The sequence below is a fragment of the Polypterus senegalus genome, chromosome 5 (genome assembly GCF_016835505.1).
Source record: "Polypterus senegalus isolate Bchr_013 chromosome 5, ASM1683550v1, whole genome shotgun sequence".
Classification (NCBI taxonomy): Eukaryota; Metazoa; Chordata; class Cladistia; order Polypteriformes; family Polypteridae; genus Polypterus; species Polypterus senegalus.
This window is the reverse complement of record NC_053158.1, coordinates 152623878-152648909: the sequence shown is the minus strand read 5'-3', so window position 1 is coordinate 152648909 and position 25032 is coordinate 152623878.

Genomic DNA, 25032 nt, shown 5'->3' with positions numbered 1-25032 from the left:
TGCACAAGTCATTCTTGTAAAAGATGATTTTTATAAGCACAACAAAAACACAATCCACAAACTTGGATTAGTCAGAGGTCATGACCTATGAGGACACGCCCCTAAAAACATGAAAGCTACCCAAACAACCGATGGACAAGATGGCACTGATCATGACTAAACAAAATGGTGGCAATAACAGTGAAATTAAAATAAAAAAACAAAATTATGCTTAAAACATGAAAAAAAAAATTATAGATTCATAAGAAAAAACCTCCAATTAAGATGCCAGATCTCAAAATTTGAGTAAGGAGAATGCAGAAAAATGTAAATAAATAGTCTAATATAATATATGTGACCCTGGTCTTGTGACTCGAAATGCCCTGGCTGCAGGAATATAAAAGATTTTGGCTCATTGGTCTGATTACCCTAGTATTAGTATAATAAGAATACATGTTTGGGGACAACCCGTTAAAAAGTATGTAGTGAACAGCAGTGAAATCCTGCATTGCAAAGACTACATCCGACAGGGCTTCTTCCTAAACCACCCATCTCCAATTTCTCCAGTGCGTGAGTTTTAAACCAACACCAGGGTTTCAGGAAGAGAGCAAAAGTTAATGACCAAAAGATCTGAGGCTGAGAGAGAATAAGAAGCTAAATTTGCTGTCATCCATTCAGGAGCTCAGTAGCACAAGGTAAATGAAGTTTTATAATTAATTTGCACGTTAAGCGCTGCGACAGTGGAGTACAGACGCACACACACTCAGACCAAAGCAGCTACTCGGCTGCACACATTTGAGAAGTGCCTCTGTCTGTTACAATATCTTTCTGTCATTTTAGCAATATCATCACTATATGACATACAACAATAAATAGAGTTTAGGTAAGCATTGTGGTCTATGGATATACAACATGTTAAAACATTGTGGCTACTTTGTCATGGCATGTTTGCATTTACAATTACACAGTAAAGTTATCTTACTTCAGTTATTTGTGTAGACGTGTAGTCAGAAGGTGGATGTTGTGCAGCCTCATCTGGTGTCGTTAGACAGATTTGTTGATTCAGGTGTTTTGAGTTCTGAAGTCTGCATCTCCTGTGACTTTTCATTATCAACTTCCTTAACTGCAGTCCTTTTGACAGGGTGTGACACATATATTACTGTAAATGCCTATTTTGCACCTCATAATTTTCCTGAATATACCTTCCAGTTCTTTCAAGTTTACATCGACTCCTACACGATCATTGTAACACTGAACAACAGAGAGCATGCACAGCAACTGTGACAATATATCGTTCATGTTTACCATTTGTCCGTTGATAGCATCGAATGCCAATGTGTAATGTGATGCTACGGAAAGGTTTATTTTTAAAACGTGCAGTTTGCTCCCTGCACACACCACACACATTTATATGGTGTAATAGGGTTTATTTAGTAAAACTATAAACAGTTCATTATAAACAGACGCTTGCTGTCTGTCAGACCAGATTAAAAAGAGCACCTCTGATCTTTGCAGTCTAAAGTCACCACTTCTACTTTGAGCACCGCATCCATGAGCTGTTGGATTGGTTTAGAAATGTGACACTCAGTGAGCCACCTAATTGTTCCCACCCACTTTTAAGCAAAACTCACACATGGTTGTCTCCAGACATATATATTATACATCTGGCTTCAGCAAGACTATGGTTGATTCCTAAAATGATATTGTTTTTGTTGGTAATGCACCACTTTTGGAGGAGAAAAATAATATTTGAATTGGCAGAGGGGTTGGCACTGCTGCATCACTGCTCCAATGATCTGGAAATTTCATGTGGGTTTCCTTTATGGCATTCTTTTTTCTCCCATGACACAAATCGATTAATTGGCGACACTAAATTAGCCCACACAGGATTTGTGAGTGACTGAGTGTTCTTCTCAATGGACTGGCTCCATCCTTACACGCAGCTCTGCTGGAACCAGCTGCATAAAATGGAAAATGAAAGCTCAGAAAATGGATGTTAGATGATTAAAGCTATAATGATTGACATGCAAGGCTGCTTTGGTTTGATTCGATGGATTGAGTGGCTGATCTCTTTACCTTCAAACGCAGTCTCATTTTCCACAGTAAGTAGGCACACATTCTGAACTGTCATTTCCTAAAGTGATGGTCAGAACAAGAGACCAAGCTGGCCAAGTGACTTGAGTGTGAGTTTTTTTTTTTCATGAACATACAGTGTTCTACAAACACAAATTTTTCTCACAACTTTGTATATTCCGTGAAAAACATTTCAGTCCACCCAAAAATAGCATCATAAGAAAAAGAGAGAACAGCTCAAGGCAGGTTTGTCAGGGCAAAAGAAATGCGTCACATAAGATGGGTGCAGTATGTACTGTTTATAAATAAAAAAAACTCACACTGGGCTGAAACGTTTCACAAAGCACACTAAGTTCGCCTTTCACGGCTTCCATTTTCAATTTACAGGTCTGTGCTCACAACCCAAAGCATGTTGTGCTAATTGCACGGCTTCTGTTTACACATGGCTCACTCAGCACACTAAGGTTAAAGTAATCAGTGCAAAGGGCTTCTGGGCCATTGTGAGCTCTTGGTTTGCTTTCCCCTCCCTGAGCTCGAGTTGGCCTGGTCTCACCTCGGCTCTGCTAACGCCTTCATTTTAAGATTGAATGAGGCTGTTACCAGCCAAATAAACTCTGTAGAAAGAGCTCAGGGAAGCTAACATGTAAGGAAGTGGAGAAAGATATTTCTGAAAACAGACCTCAGGGCACAGATAACAGAAATCTCTCCACGCAGTGGATTTGTGCTGGCACCCGGTGATACCTGAGCGTGGATCTGTCTCATCATCGAGACCAAATACTGGCTCTTTGCAGATTTTACTCGCCATCAAATCTGTAAGCAATAAGCTGGAAGTGTTTCAGAACAGCTGATTGGCTACACAGAAAGAGAAAGAAAGAGTAAAGAACATTAACCCTTCATTGTGACAAAGAGGAAGTGTAAAAGTATAGAAGTAGTTTTCAGGGGGAAAAATACATGTTCTTTTGTTTTTGTACTGCAAGACAATATGATGGTGCAGTGCTTAATGCTACTGTCACAGATAGATAGATTTCTTCCATTTTTCCCTCCAAGGTTATTTTTTTGGGAGTTTTTCCTTGTCTTCTTAGAGAGTCAAGGTTGGGGGGCTGTCAAGAGGCAGGGCCTGTTAAAGCCCATTGCGGCACTTCCTGTGTGATTTTGGGCTATACAAAAATAAACTGTATTGTATTGTATTGTATAGATAGATAGATACCGGTAGATACTTTATTAATCCCAAGGGGAAATTCACAGAGCTCCAGACCCCTAGGTTCAAATGGTGGTTTAGTCAATGACTTGGTAGAGTTTGCATGGCCTCTGTGTCTGAGTAGGTTCTCCTCCAGTTATTCTGGTTTTCTACCCATATCCCAAAACATTCACATCAGGCAGGCTAAATGGTGACTCTAAATAGGACCTACGTGAGTGTGCCCTTTAATGGACTAGTACCCCATCTAGATTTGTTTACTGCCTCATGTTCTACCTCAGGATGAAATCAGTAGGCCACAGGGGTGAAAGGTTTAGAAAAAAGAGATGGAACTTACCAAGAAGTCTTAGAAAAGGGTCAAAACCATGAACCAAAACTAAAACTCAAAGTCAAAAACACTAAGCCAAAAGATCTTATAACAGGAATTCAACAAAGAAAGCATATGCAAACTTTGGATAAACATTTTACCCAACACTAGCTTACTTATCATTGCAAAGAAGACATAACTTGTGGGATGGCACTGTGTAGCACTGTTGCCTCGCAGTAAGGAAACCAGGATTCATGTTCTGGGTTGTCCCTGCCTGGACTTTGCATGTTCTTCCCATGTCTGCTTAGTTTTCTTCTGGGTGCTCCAGTTTCCTCCCACAGTCCAAAGACATGCAGGTTAGATGGGCTGGTAATCCTAAACTGGCCAGTAGAGTGTGGTTGGGGTTGATGTGGGTATGTGTATGTGTGTTTGCCCTGCGATGGACTGGCGCCCTGTCCAGGGTTTGTTCCTGCCTTGCGCCCTATGCTAGCTGGGATATACTCCAGCAGACCCCTGTTCTTGTCGTCACTGTTCAGGACTAAGCAGGTTTGAGATTGACTGACTGACATAACTTGTGTTTTCTTCTGTTATGTGCACACACAATGGAACATAGCATCCAGGCAAGCCACAAAATGGTGGCATGCACAAAAAACACATAGTGTCATGCCAAAATGAAGCTGTAGGTTAAAGCAAAACTAATCAAATACGCTGACCACCAGTTGCATGCATTTCACCATCTTGTTTTGTTCTCGTATTCTGTATCCTGCACTTGACGTTCATCAGAAGGCACTGCTTTTCTTTTTTCTTCCTATTATGGTGTCCTTTATCACGTCATCAGCCTTTGCGAGTTGCTTGACACTTGGTAGAGGTCGCTGATGTTCTTTTTCTTTCCTCTATGTCACTTCGTTTTCATGCATTTCTCCATTTGTATCATTCTTGCATTCTATATGCTGCACTTGACTCCCATCAAATAACACTGCTGTCGTACTTCTTCCTGTTATGGTGTTCTCCATCACATCCTCATCCTTTGTGAGTTGTTTGACACTCAGCAGAGGTCACTGGTGCTTTCTTTCTGTCATGTCCCTTCATTTGCCATTCACTTTGTCATTAGAAACCCAAGAGTGCAGGTCAGTTTGCCTGAGTTGTCACTAAATCAAACTTCTTGAATTACGAGCACATATCAGGTAATAAGCTTTCAATCACGACAAATATCAAAATTATTGCTCCAGCAGTTTGCAAGTAATTGTGTGACAGATGGCCAGACCTTAACATTTTATGTACATAGATAAGTCTCAGAACAAAACTGCAGAACTGAAGCCATCATCTAGATGATTTTGAGCTCATAAGAAAAATAGTTTCAGGAAAAAAAAATTATAGAGAAAAAATCAGAACATGTTGCACCTAATCACCCTAAAATTTGCTCAAGCAGGTTGGACCATTGGTTCTTTAAATGAACTAGCTGATCAGTCCACACTATAGCTTCAACTGTATAAATACTGTCCACCTTCTGAATTAGAGAGGGGTTTCCATCTTGTTGTCACAATGTACAGTCTGGTGTGTAATAAAAAAAGAAAAATGAACTTCAGAAGAGTAAAGATGTGCTATCTGATTTCCAACTCTATAATTATTTATTCTGTAAATGGTAAAGAAAAGGGTTAAAATTTGGAATCATTAGATGATATCTCAGTTTTTGTTCTGCTCCTCATCAACGCTTTGGCTGGTAAGCTATGTTAGCTGTGTGAAAATAACACGTTACTGTTTTCAGCGGAATATGTTTGCATTAAATCCTGCACAGTAAGAAAAACTGCATTCACTTTCAAGCTGAGGAAAACAATTCTTTGAAAACAATGGACTATTCAATAAATATATATCTCAATACAGGTTCCAAAAAAAGCTAGCAGGTTTAAAGTAAATACAATATTTTAGTACTTGGAGTCTACTACTGTGTGTGGAGAGAGGCCAAGATGGCACTCTCCTTTCATAATATTTAATTTCTTAAGTGAGATCAAACAGTAAGAGAGTGAAAAGTGCTTCAAACTTTCAGAAAAGTGCAAAGTCAGTGAAGGAGTGGCATTCAGGAAGGTGGTAGTCAAATTGTGCCATGGCTATATTCAGACTTTTACTTTCACTAAATATTTGTTTATACTATATGTGTGTATATATATATATATATATATATATATATATATATATATATATATATATATATATATATATATATATAATCCAACTTCTGTTAGTCCATCTGCCTTTTCACAGAGAACTACTTAATGGGTTTTGATTGGGTTTTTTTCTATCGTTTGCTTGAACATTCCGATTCATTTTGCAACTTCTCTCATCGCATTAAGAATCATAGTTCGATGGCAGGAGCAATTTATTCATGCTAATCCAAGATAGAGGCTTCAGTCTAAGGGGAGGGGGGAGCGTGTCGTCAGGAGTGGGGAGCGAGACAGGGCCCAACTGACTGTCCTGTTTCACTAATACGTGGGCTGGTATATATATATATATATATATATATATATATATAAAGATTGTGATAAAGACACTATATTGACGCCAACCCAACACAGACTGATACCAGGGGCACGGGCAAAATAAACAAAAAGTTTTATTTTTTCTTCAGCCATGGGACACGTCTTCCCCGTGTCCCACTGGCCCTAACACATCCCCAAAAACACACAAAAGTTAATCACACCCAAAATCACACTCTTCTCTTCCTCCACTCCTCCCTGGGCAACTTTGTCCTCCTCCTCCTCCTCCCGACTCTGGTGCCTTGAATAGTGGCTGCAGGCTCCCTTTATATTACATCCGAAAGTGCTTCAGGTGATAATTAACCTCAATTAGACTGCTCTTCCGGGTGTGGCTGTGTTGCCACCCATATGGGCTCTTGAAGCCTTGCAGCTCCCCCAGGTGGTGGCCACGAAGCCCAACCAGGATGAGCTCTGGTGTTCCATAATGCAGGCCCTGATGCAACCAAGGGGAGGTGCCACCAAATATTCCGGGGATGTAGCATACATCCCATGGCTGCTCCCCAAGTTCCAGTATTGGAGAGGTGTCCCGGCCAGGTATGTGTTCCTGCCGTCTGCCACTATATATATATATATATATATATATATATATATATATAGGGGGCGCTGTCGTCCTCTTGAACCCTCAGACCAGATGCCAGACACCAGGTACAAGTCCAATAATTTAATTTATTAGGACAATAAAGTGCACAAAGCACCCTCCACTCCACTATATTCATAAACCAATAATCAATCACAATACTACATGTACTACATACATACACAATACTAAAACCTCCTACTCCCAGACACGTTGTCCCTCTGCCACCCGACTCAGCTCAACCCTGGGATCTCCCACAGTCCTTTTTATAGTCCTTGACCCGGAAGTGTTTCTAATCCCTCAGTCCTTGTGATTCTTAACACTTCCGGGTCAGGTGAAAACTTATTTTCTTCATCCCAGAAGTACGTCATTTCCTCTGTCTCTGTGACTAAGACATACTTCCGGTTTATAGGGCAAATAGCAGTCCCTGGACCTCCCTTCAACGACCCCTGTCGGCTCCCATGGTATCCAGCAGGGCTGCACATTAAAACTCCAATGTCCATGAGGCCCTGCTGGAATTCTTCATTTCACACCTGTGTAGCTTTCCTGTCAGCTTTTGCTTGTGCAGGTGTGCAGTCCAACCTTAGTTGACAATTCCAGCTGCATTTTACAGGAGTAAGAATTGCTTAAATATTGTACTGCTTTTATTTACAGTAATTAATTTTTTTTTTCACCTTTATGTTGGCAATGTCATTTCATCACCATATTGTGTGTTTATTTTAGTTTGTTTGCATTCATGGGTTCTGCCATTTTAGAGCTTTGTGTCATGATGAAGCTCAGTAGGCACATGCAGGTGCCATGTGACCTGCATCATCATCTTAACCACATTATCAAAAATGGCCACTGTCACACATGTGCAAATAGGGGATAGTTTAAGTGCTCAGATAATTAGAATATTCATCCAAAGTCCAGATTTCTGCCATCATGGTGCATATCTGTTCTTCCTGCTCCATTGGTCAACAACATTAACAAAATCCTGCTGACTATGCCACTGTAACAACAAAAAACAGAGATTATAAATCTTTGGGGCACCACAAGAGCCAACCACGCAATTTCAAAATAAAATGTGTGGTATAGCGCACTTAGAAAAGAAAAAACGTCAAAACGACGTGAGACTCCATAAGACTGATCAAGATGGCGTTGCTTCCGGTAATAAAGGTCCTGGACAGGAAAGGGCAGGTCCAGGTGTGTGGAAACCAGAAGTTACGTCAGTGGTGTCATGGTTGTCAATCTTCTAGTCTACAGAGAGAGTAAGAGAAAAGGCATTAGTCAACACCGCCCTCTCGCTTTCCGGAGGAATACTACAATCATCCAAGCCCTTGAACTCCCCTATTCGCATGCATGTGACTCAACACATTAAAAAGTATAGGAAACTACTGGTGCAAAACACCTTTTGATCACTTGTCCTTTTTTTCAACTCTTTTTTTAGTTTTGAATGTACTGCTCTCTCATAAACTTGACGATCAACTTCTTTGACCCTAGGTAGATTTAATTGTCCTATTGTAACAACTCTCATCTCATCAAATAAATGAAAGGGGCCCATCAGGACTTACATGGCTCTGCTTTTCCCCCACTGAAGCCCATATACAGTAGCTGTGTTGAGCATATGCCCACCCTGACACCATCTTTCTCTCTCTTGCTCTCGTTTTCTGCAACTTTAGACATCTTTCTAGTGGCCTTACTCTCCTGAGCATTGTGTGGCCATTAAAATATCATTTCATATCCTGCTTTGTTTCTGTCTTGTGTACGAGAATGCCACCAGTGTGCGATTTGCTGCTGTTGTGTGAAGTAATTACACATCTGTATAGGTTAGTTTTGGGACTTTGTTAGTTTTGAACCATGTAAAACTATATTTATGTATTTATCTAACCATTTTGTGTTTTCTCAAAAATTATATTTTTTGTGTCGTATTGCTATATTCTTTATTTAATATGATACAGAAGATGTCATATGATGCTGATCTTTATACAGTCTGTTATAAGAGTTCCATGGTGACGTGGGATTTGAATGAATAATTGAGTCTCAGAAAGTGCTAACTCCATGCTGGTGTGGGTGCACATGTGAATGTTCATGCGCCACACCGCGGTTCATTGGGGTGCTTGGCTGATGGTACATTCACTTGCAAATGCATTCAGGTTAGTCAGGTGCCTCATTCACACCTCAGAGTAGTGAAGGATAATAACCCAATCAGGGCTACTGTATATAGGGAGTCTACACGGCAGAGAGGGGAGATCATAATAGATCAAAAAGAGAACATAGGTTTAGGTAGAAGAAAGGAGCAGGATGGTGAGGAACCCGTACGGTGCAAAATGGAGACAGGTTGTTGAGAGTATGCCCTGAGGAAGCAAGCGGCAAGCCTGTGCTCAAGAGAAGGAGCGCTCCTTAGATCAACACAGAGGAGTAAGAGTGGCCCTTACATGCAGCATCTCCCTTTTGACTGTGATGGACTCTGGCTGAGGGAAATGTGAGTTTGGTTCGGTGAGAGTCCTACTGACAATGGCAGAGGCAGTAGGAACCCAAACCTTGGATTAATTGGTTGACTGCACCTGTTGACGGACATCTCCTCATGCAAGGTACTGATGGGATAAGCTGAGGAGACACCATGTTTTTGGAGAGAGAGGCATTGGGGCTCATGACTGCATTTAATGGGAGAAACCTGCCTGGGAGTTTAACCTTATTTTAATGGATATTTCTTGTTTGATTATTTATTTGTATTTTAATCTCCACCTTACCCATTTTATTGGGTTATTTATTTCATTTAATTTAATTATTGGGTTATTTATTTGTCTATTTGGAACACACTGCACTTTTGGACACTGTTTCTTTGTTGTTTTAAAATAAAATTATCTAACCACTTTGCACCAACCCCTTGCTGACTGTGTATGTCCTCATTTGCTCGGCTTATTCTCGGATATATTATTGATGGTTCTAGGTTCAAGAGGCTCCCGGAAGCATCTAGAAAATGTGGAGCTGAACCAGAAATGCACAAGTTGCATTGATAATGTCACATGTCACACACTCACAATTGTCCTTCCTGGCAACTGCATATTAACCGTCAATGAAAAATGGTGATGTTGTGAACCGGGAATCCCAATAGCATGTACATTAAATCTTGTAAATACTTCCAAAATTACCCACTAGGGGAGGCTTTACTTGTTAAAACCCTAGCAAGACACACACAGGGCCTTGAATAATCTTTGTAAAATAAAAGATTTATTTTTAACAAAAATGCTTGGTAGCAGAAGAAGCTCCTTGAAGCAGAGAAAGCAAAAACAGTCTCGAAATAAAATTCCAAGAAGAAGCCAGAAACACAACTAAACATCAAAATAATCACAAGACAGAGCAAAAAATACAGACTACCCAAAACTCCCTGGTGCATTAAAAATGAACCACCAGGAACAATGGGAGACCCTCCAGATTTTTACAGCAGAGGGCAGCTCCTGGTGGTTATTGGCAGGTGGTCCCAACTCTTGTCACAAAACACATGGGGCATAAACATGGCAGTGATGCATAGACAAAATGAAAAATAAAGAAAACAAACTAACACAAGCAATATTAATGTATAAAAGAATGAAAAATTTACAAAAAGCACATAAAAAAGATCTGAATTCCAGCCATAGGAGGAAGCCTGGCTAAAACATGGCAGGAGGCTGTTATAAGAAAACAATATGGAGCTATGGTAGAACATTCATTTTCATCTTCATTAACGCTTCACAATAAAAGAAACAGATAAAACCAGTGGATTCCTTGCCCTTCAACCCCTGCAAACAATATTAAAAACATGTAAAAGATCAAGAAAATTTACGTCACCAGACAAATCATGACAGAGGATGGGAGAATGTTATAATTAAAACATTATACATGAGGATAGCAAGGTAGAGCAATGGTTAGCACATTCATTGCAACCCAATGTCAAGAAGATGATGAAGTTATTTTCTTCATGGCATGGATTCAGTAAGATGTTGCAAATATCCCTTTGAGATTCTGGTCCATGTAGACATGATTGAATCACACAATTTCTGCAGATTTGTCAGCTATACATTTATGCTGTGAATCTTCCATTCTATCACATCCCAAAGGTTTTCTAATGGATTCAGATCTGGTGACTGAAAAGGCTACCGAAGAACACTGAACTCATCGTCATGGTCAGGAAACCAGACTTTTGCTTTGTGACATGGCGCACTATCATGCTAGAAGCAGCCATTAAAGAATGGGTAGACTGTGGCCATAAAGGGATGCACATAGTCAGCAACAATACTCAATCAGTTCATAGTCCATATCAAACGATGATTAATTGGTATAAATTCGCCCAAAGTGTGTCAAGTAGACATTCTACACACCATTACACCACCAGCCTGACACATGGCAGGTTGGGTGCCTGGATTTATGCTGTTGGCCCCAAATTCTGACCCCACCATCTGTGTGCCTTAGCAAAAATCGAGATTCATCAGACCAAGTTATGTTTTTCCAGTCTTCAACTGTCCAGTTTTGGTGAGCCTGTGACAACTGCAGCCTCAGCTTTCTTTTCTTAGAGTGGAACCCTCTTCTTCAGTTCAGGAGTGAAAGTGGTTTTCTGCTGACGGAGCCCATCTGTCTCAAGGTTTGATCTGATGTGCATACTGAAATGCTTTTCTACTCACAGCTGGACTGGGTGCTATCTGTCCACTCAAACCAGTCTGGCCATTCTCCTCTGATCTCTCTCATCAACAAGGTGTTTCCATCTTCAGAACTGCTGACCAGATGACATTACTTCTGTCTCCACTTTAATGACGTCACTTCTGTCTCCCCTCAGCCGATATCACTTCTGGCTCCAACTGATGATGTCATTTCCACTTCCTCAAATTCCCCTTCCTGCCATTTCAATATAAAAGCTCCACCCTATCTGCATTGAATTGTCTACTATGACTTTTACAAACAGACCATTACCAGTTATTTTTTCAATTCAATGTTCTAAACATTATATGGGGAGGCTTCCCCAAATCTTTATATTTGTTTTCGTCTATATATTTCTTGACAATATACTGTATATGTATCTCTATTATACTGGGGTGGGCAAAAGTAGGTTCACAGTTGAGTACACGAGGCTGGCAATTTGGGCACTTACAAGATTATACCTAAGTACATTCTCAAAGTTAATAAAGCTATTGAGTTATTAAAGCTAGTTGAATAATCATAACCTGCATGTCTTTTTTGATAAGAACAACTATAAACCTACTTTTGCCCACGCCTGTATACAGTATGTTGCATGTCATGTGATTTTCAAACCCACTCAATCCAGACCAGGGTTGCACAAGGTGGTTGAAGTCTATGCCAGCTGACATAGGGCACAAGGCAGGAGAAAACCCTAGACAAAGCAATAGTTTATCGCAAGACAAACACCCCACACACCAAGCACACACACTACAGAAAATCTGACATCGCTGGTTCACCTCACCTGCATGTCTTTTGACAGTGGGAGGAAACAACAACATTTATTTATACAGCACATTTTCATACAAAAAGTAGCTCAAAGTGCTTTACATAATGAAGAATAGAAAAATAAAAGACACAGTAAGAAAAATAAAATAAGTCAACATTAATTAACATAGAATAAAAGTTAGGTTCAATGGCCAGGGTGGACAGAAAAAACAAAAAAACTCCAGACAGCTGGAGAAAAAAATAAAATCTGTAGGGATTCCAGACCATGAGACCACCCAGTCCCCTCTGGGCATTCTACCTAACATAAGTCAAACAGTCCTCTTTGGATTTAGGGTTCTCACAGAAGGACTTGAAGATGATGGTCACGTAGACTTCTGCCTTTTAATCTATCCATCATTGATGGAGTATCATGATGCTTTGAGTAGGTGGTGGTGGCATAGGCCACCACCACAGAGAAACCGGAAAAATAAAACAGAAGAGAGAGTTGGGGTCAGTACGGATTTTAGAGCCACTATGAATAGTTATTATGATGAATTGAACATACAGAGTATCAGGATTAAGTTAAAGTGAAGTTAGGAGAAAGCCATGTTAAAGTAATGTGTTTTCAGCAGTGTTTTAAAGTGCTCTACTGTATCAGCCTGGCGAATTCCTATTGGCAGGCTATTCCAGATTTTAGGTGCATAGCAGCAGAAGGCCGCCTCACCACTTCTTTTAATTTTTGTTCTTGGAATTATAAGGAGACACTCATTTGAGGATCTGAGGTTACGATTTGGAATATAAGATGTCAGACATTCCGATATTTAAGATGGGGCGAGATTATTTAAGGCTTTATAAACCAAAGGCAGAATTTTAACGTCAATTCTGAATGACACAGGTAACCAGTGTAGTGACATCAAAACTGGAGAGATGTGCTCGGATTTTCTTTTTCTAGTTGGGTAGTCCTAAGAGGAGTGTGTTACAGTAATCTAGTCGACTGAAAACAAACGTGTGAACTAATTTCTCAGCATCTTTCAGTGATATAAGCGGTCTAACTTTACTTATGTTTCTTAAGTGAAAAAATGCTGTCCTAGTGATCTGATTAATATGCGATTTAAAATTCAGATTACAGTCAACAATTACCCCTAAGCTTTTTACCTCCGTCTTGACTTTTAATTCTAATGTATCCAGTTTATTTCTAATAGCCTCATTGTATCCATTATTGCCAAATCAGACCATCAAACCAGAGCACCAGGAGGAAACCCACATAGACACGGGGAGAACGTGCAAACTCCATGCAGGGAGACCCAGGCAGTAATCTCAGGTCTTGTTGCTGTGAGGCAGCAGTTTGTCTGCAACTCTGAGAAGACATTTAACAACAGATTTCATTGTACTAAGTACACTACATACTGCGTACACATGACAATTGCATGTACTGGAATTAACTGGCCGTCAGTTCATTGTTGACTCAGGCTTTGTGTTTAATGGTGTCAGAATTGGCTCTGGTTATGTTGCCCTCTGCAGGAACAAGCAAGTTAAGCGAATGTCTGTGTGGCTTTCCTCCAGGTATTATGGTTTTCGTCTCATATTCCCAAATGCGTGCTTGTTAGGTTAAGTGCAGGTTCCAGATTGGACCCCCATGTGAGTGTGTAGGCCCCATGTTGGGCAGGCCCCCTGTTCAGGATTTTTCCTCTCTACTGTCAGGTTAAGCTCTGGCATCCCCACAACTCTGAATACTAAACTGTTTAAGCAGAAACTAATTATATGGGATGCCTCATGTCAGGCAGTTGGGGTATTGTACTGCTTTGGCTGGGTTGCCTGCAGGCACTGGATACAGATGTGAATAAAAATGTTCCATGCCAGGGGCTAAAGCACCAGGGCCCTGACTGTTACTATCAAAAGTACTGGTGTCAGCCTTTTATGTTAATGCTGATTGTTTGTTGGGAGCAATGGAGCTGCTGAATGAACATCCACCACAGAAAGTGTGTTGTCATGTGAGTATTTCAACCATGCCAAAATGAGGCAAGAGTAAAGTATTATGTTAATTACCTTAATTGCAGGCTTCAGCCCCGTTGACCTTAAACTGTATATGGGAATGGAAAAAGAATGAATAGGCCTTAATTGAATCCACGTGCAATATTTTTAAGAAAGTTAACAATTGATATTAAGCTGTAACAATCATAGTATTAGTAAAATGGAGCGAAATATTTTAACAAATAGCTAGGATTTCTTTTGAACACATTATGCAAAAAGAAAAACTGGTGATATTGTGTGTGCCTTGTCCAGCATAACAGAGCTGTTAGTAACACAGCCCTAGCAGACTTGCGGCCTTTCCATGAAGGGAGTGAATCATCTCTAACAAACAGAACTCCTACAGTGCCTTGATATTTGTTTTAGTGGCCTCTTCTTGCGTAGAGAAGCTTTGCCCTGAACACCCACTCTGTACTCACCCTGTTCATGTCCTTGCGGTATGTGCTAACAGACTGCTTTATTTTAAAACACTGGCCTTCTCACCACTACCCACTGATGTCCAATTTGGCCTTGATGGCCGAGCTCAAAGTGTGAATGTATCCTGAGCTATTATTTTCTGTTCTCTCAGTGGTCAAGACTGTTAATGAAGACTGCAAATCTTATCTCGCATTCCATATAAATCTTTCATCAGGTGCTGCAAATCCATGTTTACTGCAAATAGACCCAGTCTGAGCGAGTATGTCCTATGACGGGCTAGTGTCTTTTCCAGGGATGGCTCCCATGCTTTTAGGATGAGTTCCAAACCCATGGAATCCTGTAATTAGATTATGAGAATTTGAAAACAGATGGATTGGATGGATGTGTGTAAACAGGCCATTCATTTGGCATCCTCGTTCCTCCTTGGGACAGCCAAGCATTACAGAGCAGGCAAGAGGGTTTGTTAAACTGTGTGGAGATCTTCTGGCTGAGGTATCTTACGCTGTCTGTGTTTGATAATGTCGTGAGCAGCTTAGTGAAAGCTCACAGCATTGTTACAAAGCCTCAGGCCACAGACGCCATTAAAACTGCAACGCCCTCCTCCTTTTATTCTTTCTTCTCCTCATTCCTTTCAAGTCACTTTCATTCTCTGCCCACCTCAGGCTTCCCCCTTGCCATGACATGCTTGAGCTCGTTTTAGGGAAAGAATGTCCTGCAGTGGTCAGTGCCTACCTGCAGCTGCTGTGCCTCTTCTACATGCACACATTATAGTCCAAGTCTTTTCCCACCTCACACTTTGTTGATTTTTGCTGTCTTCTGAATAATAAAATATTGCCCCTTTTATTAGAACGAGCGGTGGGAGAAAGTCTTATGGCATCCAAATCTCAAAGCACTCCTTTCATTGCTGTCATCCCTCTGCTAAATCTCATCTTGAAACATCACATTGCGATTTGAAGCTGTGTCATTATGGAATGAGGGATTAAGTGGTAACTTCAGTGGGATGTTTTTGGTAAACTAGTGTGAAGCGGATAGCCATTGCCCTCTCATTAGTGAACTGCGAGCCTGCCAGCATTTCCCAAGGAAGCTTTGAGATGCACATAATAAGCCTGGTAATTCTCAGAGATATTATCATGTGTTGAAAAGATTAGTCCTGACACAGTCTTTGTTGCTTCTACTGCTGCTTAGACAAGCCTTCATTTAGTGCTGTCAAGGCACATCCCCCCTGTGCCTTTCACCCCATTTACTTTCAAAAAGTTTTTACCTAAACACATGAGTCACTTTCTAGGTGCCAGTAAATGGGAATGAGTGCTGGAGATTCTTCTACCTTACAGTTCCCATTCTTATCAATCTTCAGCAACATATTTTTGTTTTGCTGTTTTGTTTTTTTGTTATTTCATTTTACATGGGGAATGGAAACAGGCAATGAGAAAAACATGAATAAGATACAGCTCATCTGGTACAATGAACTGAACTGAAAGATCTGCTGTGCCAGGGGCTAAGAAAGACCACATGAGGAAAACAAGCCTCTTGGAGACGCTCGTACAGTATGTGAGCCGAAATTCAATGCTGATGTACGGTGAAGGGGCATGCAGGGTGAAAAGGTTTATTGAAGTACATCAGATTGTAAAAGGCACAGATAATTCTGCATGCCTCATTAAATTCAGTCCCAAATGACTGCGAGAATGGAAAAAAGTCATCTTCCTCTCATAAAAGTGACTGGTAAATGTACTGATTTATTCTGTTCAGATCACGAAAGGCCACTTGCTTCGCTCAAACAGCATTTCCTGATTTTTATTTACCATATTTTAGTTTGTCCCAGTGAGTAAAAAAGCTTGTTTTTGTAATGTTTATTTCACATTCTGTCTGCACTACTTCATTAGAAGATGTCAATGTTTTTAAATTCACGCTTTGTTTCTTTAACACTTAAACAAATTATGTAAAAAAAGGACTGGACGTTTCAGTCCCTAATGTTTCTGTGCCACAATTATCTTCCAAGGGAGTTGATTGAAGATGGCTACTAGGTGACGTTGCCACCATGAGGACACATTGTCAGTTGTGCGTCTCCGTATCTTTGGGTATTTCAGCTTTTTATCACTGAGGCAGACACACCACATGCTGATCAGACCTGGGCATGTGTCTCGTGGTCAGCTGGTCACCTTGGCAGTCCAACTGGCATCTTTCCTTTTCATGCACAGCCAGTGGACGCTCTTTTCAGCGGTGTTTGCCAGCTCTTTGATTGTTTTCCTGTGGGCATGCCCTCTGAGCACTTATTTCTTTGAGGGAATTTGCTATCAAACTGGCTACATAGCCCCTGCACCCCACTTCAACTGGGCATACTTTCACTTTCCATTCTCTGTCTTCTTCTTGACAGGTTGGTGTGCCACAGCTTCTTACGTTCATGAACTTCATCGACCACATCCTCTCACGGGACTGTTAGCTCAATGATGTAGGCATGTTTTCTGGAGTTGGACCAGAGGTCTGGTTGCAAAGTGGTTGTTCTGGTCTCTAAAAGGAAAATGAGGTCCACTCCCATTTCCCAGTTCCTGGCTACATTCAGTGATCCTGACTCATGAGGTGAGGGGTTTGTCTTCGGTTTTTCCCCTTCCCGGATAAAGAATGGAGGTTGTCAGGGCACTGCCTGCTTGTTAAGATGTATGGCTGACAGAACTGTCATTGATTTGATACATGTTTATGAATGTATTTAATGTACTGTAGTGGTTTTCGTAATGTGAGCCTCATTTTGGTAACCTCCACAGATAACAATGATGTCAGTCCTGAACACAGCTGAGTTACCTCCATTAGCTAAGCCACTCCTCCACACTGTGGCCAAGAAGCTTTACAGGGAAGCGCCACACATGTACAAGCCTGAGCCGAGCCACTGCCACAGACCCCATAATGCACTTCATCACAGTGGATTACATTCCGTCTAATTGATCTCATTATGTATTTGTTAAAGAGCAGTCATGTGAAATTTACATTCGTAATAAATCTATATATATAAAAGCCAAATACCACTGACTCACTCATCACAAAATCTCCTGAACCACGAGGACTTGGGACTTGAAATTTGGAATGTAGGTAACCCTTGGCCCATAGGTGCTCGCTAAGAAACGGTTTTAAAACTTTCGTGGTCCAAGCGCGAAATTTCTTATAGTTTTTTAGAACTGTTTGTATGTCTGTCTGCTTTTCGCGAGAGAACTACTTAACAGATTTAGATCTTTTTTTTTTTTAATAATTTGCTTGAACATACCAGTTGATTTTGCAACTTCTCTCATTGCACTAAGAATTATAGTTTGCTTGCAGGAGCGAAATATTCGCGCTAATCCAAGACAGAGGCTGTGGGCCGAGGGGAGGGGGAAGAGTGACGTCAGGATTAAAGAGCTGGGTGGGGAAAACTCACTGTCCTGCTTCACTAATACGCGGGTGACGCCACAGGGGATGGCTAGTTTAAAATATGCATATTATTGCCATACGTTTAAGTTCTTAACTCTCTTTTGCCATTTTCCTACTAAATTGCCCCTTTCTTTGGAGTTTGCTTCCTTAATTGTATCCTAATATGACAGTTAATTACACCAGAGCAAATTTACCAGAATAATGGGGTTCTTAACAGCACAAAATTCAAAACTGTGTTTGTTATTATTGGATAGTCAGATGCAATATTATATAATACATGGAGATAATTGAGTGTTTTATCTTGATTATTAACATATTCATTATCGTCCTCATCATTATAATTTTCATTCTTCTTTTCTGGGTGTTCTGGTTATTTAAGTCATTATTTTCTATGATCATGTTAGTGCATCTTACCCAGAAGGAAATGTAGCTTATGATTCAGTGTCTCTTGCCCCCATATCTTCTCCCTTTTTTGTTAATTGTCATTATTAGGATACAAATAAGAGTGGACACCCCAAGGAAAACCAATAGAAATATGACAAAAGAGAGTTAAAAACTTAAAAATCTAAATATTTCTTATGGATGTAAATCACACACTAACACATTTTTTTCACAAAATAAGAGAAGATAAAAAGACAAACAAATTCATGAAGATCAATTAGAGGGAAAATGACTCATTGATGTAGAAACTGCTATGAATAAAAACCTGTAACCACAGGGGGTCCTCGGGACTGGGATTGGGAAGCACTGACCTGATGGGTTATAGGAGTTACCCTTGAGCTCAGTCAATAAGTTACATGTGTATTTCTGAAATGCCTTCAGCATATAATGCCACTCTTTTCTAAACCTTTGTCCCCGTTTGAGATTTGAGAGGTCAGTCATCCCTTTATGTGCACCTGCTCAGTAAACATTAAAGTTCATGAAGAAGACTGAAGGTAGTGTTTGAGTTGCTGAATTATATTTTAATAGAAACAAAGGGAGGCTTATTAACAGAATCACAACACTGAATTCTTGTTTGGCACTATAATGACAGATATCTGGAACATTGAAGTCTGTTTCGTTTAAAGACTTTATGTCATAGCAATTTTTATCCATTTCAAAAATCGGTTTATCCAGTTTATCAGTTGCTCATCACAGTCTGATGAAGGAAACATTAGTTTACTAAAGAGGTCCTTAGATTTTACCAAAGAAAGTGAAAGGGTAGATAATGTAGACTTAGCTAAATTGTTTTACAGAGGGACTTTGACAACATACAGGTTTGGGCAGATTAATGCCAATACAATGTAAATGTAAAGTATTACATGTAGGAAGTAGAAAGAGAGAGATTTGAATACACAGTAGAAGGTCTGAAACTTGAAGTACACACCTAGGAGTCACAGTGGACTCACCATTATCTACATCCAGACAGTTTATGGAAACAATCAAAAAAGGCTAATAAGAAGCTGCGCTAAAGATTGTGATGTGTGGAGCACAACTCAAGGAAGATCATACTTAATAAATGAGTTAATCAAGAAATATATTAATCCTCCTTATGAAATTGTGTTCTAAGTTATAATTATAGTTATACTTAAACTATATTTTTTAGAAAAATATTTAGCACACTATTGCATTTTTTAATGGAGATGGAAGGTTCTGGGATCCCAACATAAAAACAAAAGTATTAAAACTTGCATCGGTTTATAAAGCCAAAAATGTTATCAAATGTTGATTTACATCTTGTGATTACACACAGTGCTAGAAATTAAATTGGAAATATATTAAAGAAATACATTTTGTCTTAAACTAGGACCTCTTTGAGTTAGGAACCAGGCAGAAGGTCTTTTATTTTCTCTTCAGCAAATGCTTGAAGAGGGAGCATCATATTACAGCAATCTAATAAGGGATGGTGCCCTGAGCAAAGTTTGTCAGCAAATGGTCACAGAGCAGAGACAGGGAGGCATTCTTATAGATCACTGGATGTGCATAACAGTGATGAATTATTTCTTAATCTGATTGTTTCACTAGATTGCATTCACTCTGATTCATTCATTTGGGTTGCACACCCAAATTAAAGTCTTGTTTCTACTACATTCGTATCTTTCAATACCTCAGTTGAGTTCTTATTCTTTTATGGAAAACTGTGTTATGTGACAACTGGCAAGTCTTACTGGGCACATGACGCAGAACAATCTCTTAAACCACCAGGCTAGAGTACTCTGTTTCTTTATTTAACCCTTTCAGCAGTCTGTTCATGCTATATATTTATTGTAATGTAGACTGCACACCAAAACACTTCATACACAAAAACTATGTTACCCCTTGATGATTCCTTTTATTCTCTCATAACTCATATAGTGAAACATTCAGTCTATGTCAGTTTAGGAAGGAAGGAAAAAGCAAACCATTATTATGAGATTCAGCCATTTCAAAAGGAGAATTGCAACTTAGCTGTTCGTCTTCCTCTGTGGAAACCATTGAGCCCCAGGAGTTTGCTTCAACATATGCTTTTCACCTCAAAAAGTCATCTTTTGAAATGCTGTCATATACATGGTTTAAATTTGATACCCAAGATACAAAAAATATCTTTGTTAATAGGGAATTTGCTTGAAAATGGCTCTATGAAATATTGTTAAAATTCATGCAGTCACTCTCACAGAAGTAAATGAGCATTGGGACAGTCAGATGGATGACATTTGGGGCCACCGGCTCAAAGGATATGAAAATTAATAGCTTTTGAATGAGGATTGTACTGATTACAAAATGATGTTATTTAATCCTAAATTCAAATCCATGTCTTACATGTTCTCCCTGTTTCTGCAAGATCTTTCCTTCCATATCCATAAATGTGAATTTTTAGGTTAATTGGACAATCCAATTTTGTGTCTGTTCTGTATGTGAATGGATCCTCCAATGACCTGGAGTCCTGGGTTGATACCTGCTTTGCATTACATTGTGAGCAGGGGGGCTGAACACACCCCTAGAAGACACAGATGCTCCTCAAAAAACCCCTCTTAAAAAATGCTGATAGACTACCTTCACATTGGTCCCTTATTTGCTAGGCTTACTTGCGGCTGCTCTGTCACGTGATATGCTTCCCGCGTGGTACTTTGCATACTTAAAAGCCTGAACAGCACCTGTCCTTGTTGGCTGATTGCTCTGTTTCACTCTCTTCCCCCAGGCATCCTCTGCTTCTGTTGGGGGTCCCGCTCCTGTTGTGCTCCCTTATGATGTTTGTCTATTCTTTAATCGAGAACTGCATACTGAGCTCGTTTTACTTCTGAAAGGGACATGTTTGTTTGAAGTGTTTGAATAAAGTTCCTATCTCTACAATCTCCTGTGTTTCTGTACAATTCTGTGACCCAAGCGTGACAACATATGGACAGGATAGGCTAATATCCATTGTCACACACATGTGCTTGGAAAACACCCTCAGGGCTCTTGAAATGGTAATTCCATCATCAGTCAGTGGTTGCCAATGTCACCTAATGCCTCTCTCTCTTTTTGCCTGCAGGCCAGAAGATTGATGGCGCAAAGATAGTTCTGGTATCCGGTGATCTGAACCACCTCTGCCTCCATTTTGTTGTCAGTCTTACAATGGACTTGTGTCTGAAAAGATGTCATCGATACTTTTTGTCCAACTTCAGTTATATGGAGAGCACAATTTATTATTTATGCTCTCTAGTTTATGTATTTCTTACACCATTTTACCTTGAAGTGAATTAGGTCAGTTTGAAAACGTATGTTATTATTTTATTATAATCATGCTCTTAATTTAACACTGTACTGTGTGTTTTTAATCTATTTGTGTGTATTGTATGTAACATTGTATACTGTATGTGACACTTGATAGATAGATAGATAGATAGATAGATAGATAGATAGATAGATAGATAGATAGATAGATAGATAGATAGATAGATAGATAGTACATCATTTGTCTCCAAATATGCAGTAATGTTAATTTTACTTAAGAAATGGCAACTCCAATGAGACTGTGAGCTCAGTTGTTGAACACTTCCTGAATGAATGTCTGCTGAATTCATCTCCTCTCACTACTTTTTCATTTTTAGGCTAAAGCATTCTGAAGCTAGAGAAAACTGAAGCAGCAAGTAAGGTTCAAGGTAAAAGGTCTCTGCCTCTGTGCTAGTCTGGGATTTGGATTGTGTGTTCTCAGCCATTCGCCCCCGCATTTTGCTCGATTCAACTGTTCCCTAGAACTGACTCACAGGATGCTCTTCTAGCCACACTCCATTGGCTACAAACTAATGGAATGTTTGAGATGTGTAATGAAAAGAAGTTCTTTACTAATGCCACTTTAGGATTTCCAAGAGATGCTCAGCTCATGAATACTGGCCTTAAAGTTACTGTTCACTTGGGAAGAATAATCAGCTTTACATGACTGGGAACACAGTGTATAAAGTACATGGCAGAAATCCTGATTGTAAAGTGAGGCATTTGAAATTTAATAAGAGAAGATATGAGCTAAGGAAGCCCTTTGGGAATCACTGCTGTTCAGGTTAAAACTAAATTATTTAATTTGCACATTTAACTTTACTCTCATTACTGCCTCTTTATTCTATGGACTTGTTCTCTCCTAGGCCAGCCTTGTCACGCAGCAGGCAGGAATGCACAGTTATTTAAACTATCCAAAGCAACGTATGGATATCATAGGTCCAGGCCCATTTGTAGAGCCCTGCAACAGAAACTGAACAGTAGCTGCCTTAACATGATGCTAGTTTAATTGCTTCATTTAACTTGCCCAATAATTATGACTTATTTGTCAAATAACATGAAAAGAGAAGTAAATGTTTTCTGGCTCCATCTTTTGATTCAGGAATGTCTACATTTCAAGAAAGCCTGTTAAGAGGGCAAATTAAATGTGTATTTTTGCAGCTCATTTCCTCCTACTGCTGATTATTTCAAACAATGCCAATGAACACCAGCTGGATCCTACAAATGTTATGCAGCTCAGCAAAAAGAATTAAACTGATACCTGTTTTTGATAAACGGTGTCATGCAAGGGTGACCTGGGGGTGCAGTAATTAGCAGTGCTGCCTCACAGTGCCATGTCCTGGATTTGAATACTGTCTTGGTGTTCACTACCTTTGTGCAATTTATATGTTCTGCTCACATTCACTGAGATTTTCTCCAATTTCTCCAATTTCCTAGAAAACGAATATGAATATGAATACTCACCCCATACGAGTGTGGGAGTGTATGCATGAAAGAGGCTTGGCATCTCATCTGGGGAGGTTCTTACTTTAGGCATCATGATGCCAGGAAAAGCTCCTGCTTTGGAAGATTGATAGATGTGTCACACGAACAGGTACAGTGCCTATAACAAGTATTCACCACCTTGGAAGCTGTTCACATTTTACAGTTGAAACATTAGAAACATTAGAACATTCTACTGTAGACTAGAACAGGCCATCCAGCACAACATATCCACTTTAATTCTTTTAAAAAACATCAAGTCTAGTTTTGAAAGTTCCTAAAGCCTTACTATCTACCACACTACTTGGTAGCTTATTCCAAATGTCTGTGGTTCTCTGTGTAAAAAAAAACCTCCTAATGTTTGTGGGAAATTTACCCACAATAGTTTAATAATTTGTTAATTCGAGATCCCTCGTCTGTAGTCAAGGGGCTTCAGTTGATTATAGTATAAATGAACCTTATCTGGAAAGTCCAGCTTGTGTTGAGCATCATTATAGTTACCTAATATACATGATGAAGGCAAAATATTCCATGAAAAGATGATTGAAAAACACAAGCCTGCGGATAGAGGCAAAAATATCCAAGTCACTGAATATCTGTAGTGTCCAGATAAATCAACCACTCAGACATGGAAAGAGTGGGACACAGCTGTAAATCTGTCTACCAAAACTGAGTTACTGTGTAATAAGAAGACTCGTGAGGGAAGCCACCATGGGACCTATAGTAACTCTGATGGAGTTACAAGTGTCAGTGCTTGAGATTGGACAGACTGTACAGATAGCGACTGTTGCCCAGGAGCTTCAGTAGTCGCAGCTTTATGGGACTGTAGCAAAGAAAAAGCCGCTGTTAAAGAAACACACATGACATCTCAGTTAGAGTTTGCCAGAAGACGTATGGGAGACTCTGAAATCAGCTGGAAGAAGGTTCTATCGTCTGATAAGATTTTGTTAGCTGTCAGACTAGACACCATGTCTTGAGTAATCCAAGCACCACATATTTTCAAAAATACACCATTTCCCTCTGTAAAGCATAGTGAAGGCAACATCATACTGTGGGGATGCTACTCTGCAGCAGACCCAGGAAACCTTGCGAAGGTTGAAGGTAAAATGAATGCAGCAAAATATGGGGACCTGATTTATCCTTCTCCCTGGGAGAAAATTTATTTTCCAGGAAGACAATGACCCCATACATAAAGCCAAAGGTAGAAAGTAATGGCTTCAAAACAATAATTTTAATGTCCTAAAGTCAGAGTTCAGATTTTAATCCAACTACAAATCTGTGGCTGAACTTGAAAAAGGCTGGTCACACATGATCTCCATGTAACCAGACAGCACTTGAGCAGTTTTTCAAAGAAGAAGAATTGGGAAGAAACTGTAGAGTTCAGATGTGCAAAGCTGATAGAAACTGTGCACGCAGACTTACGGCTGTCATGGCTGCCAAAGGTGCATCTATTAACTGACTGGTGAATACTTATGCAATCAATTATTTTGTGTTTAATAATTGTAATTAATTTAGACCAATTTGCAGAGATCTGTTTTTAATTTGACATTAAAGAGTCCTTTTCTGTCGATCAGTGTCTAAAGAACCAAATTAAATCCACTGTGATTCTATGTTGTATAGCAATAAAATGTGAAAACTTCCAAGGGGGTGAATATTTTTTTGCAGGGAATGTATCACATTTGGCTCTCACACTAGGTCCAGCCTCAAGCAGCTGTGTCTCATCATTTTTTTCCACTTTTCTAAACAAATTTGGCAAAAGACAAGTCTCTTAACTCTGTCTCCAAGGGAGACCAGTATACTACTCACACAATTACAGCAAAGCCCTTAAGGTCACCAAACTTGCAAGTCATTCAGAAAATTACAGCTGCAGCCTTTCTTTGATTTATTTGGCGTGAATGAGTTTTTTTGTCATTTCATTTTCCTTGCTTTTCTATGTTACTGA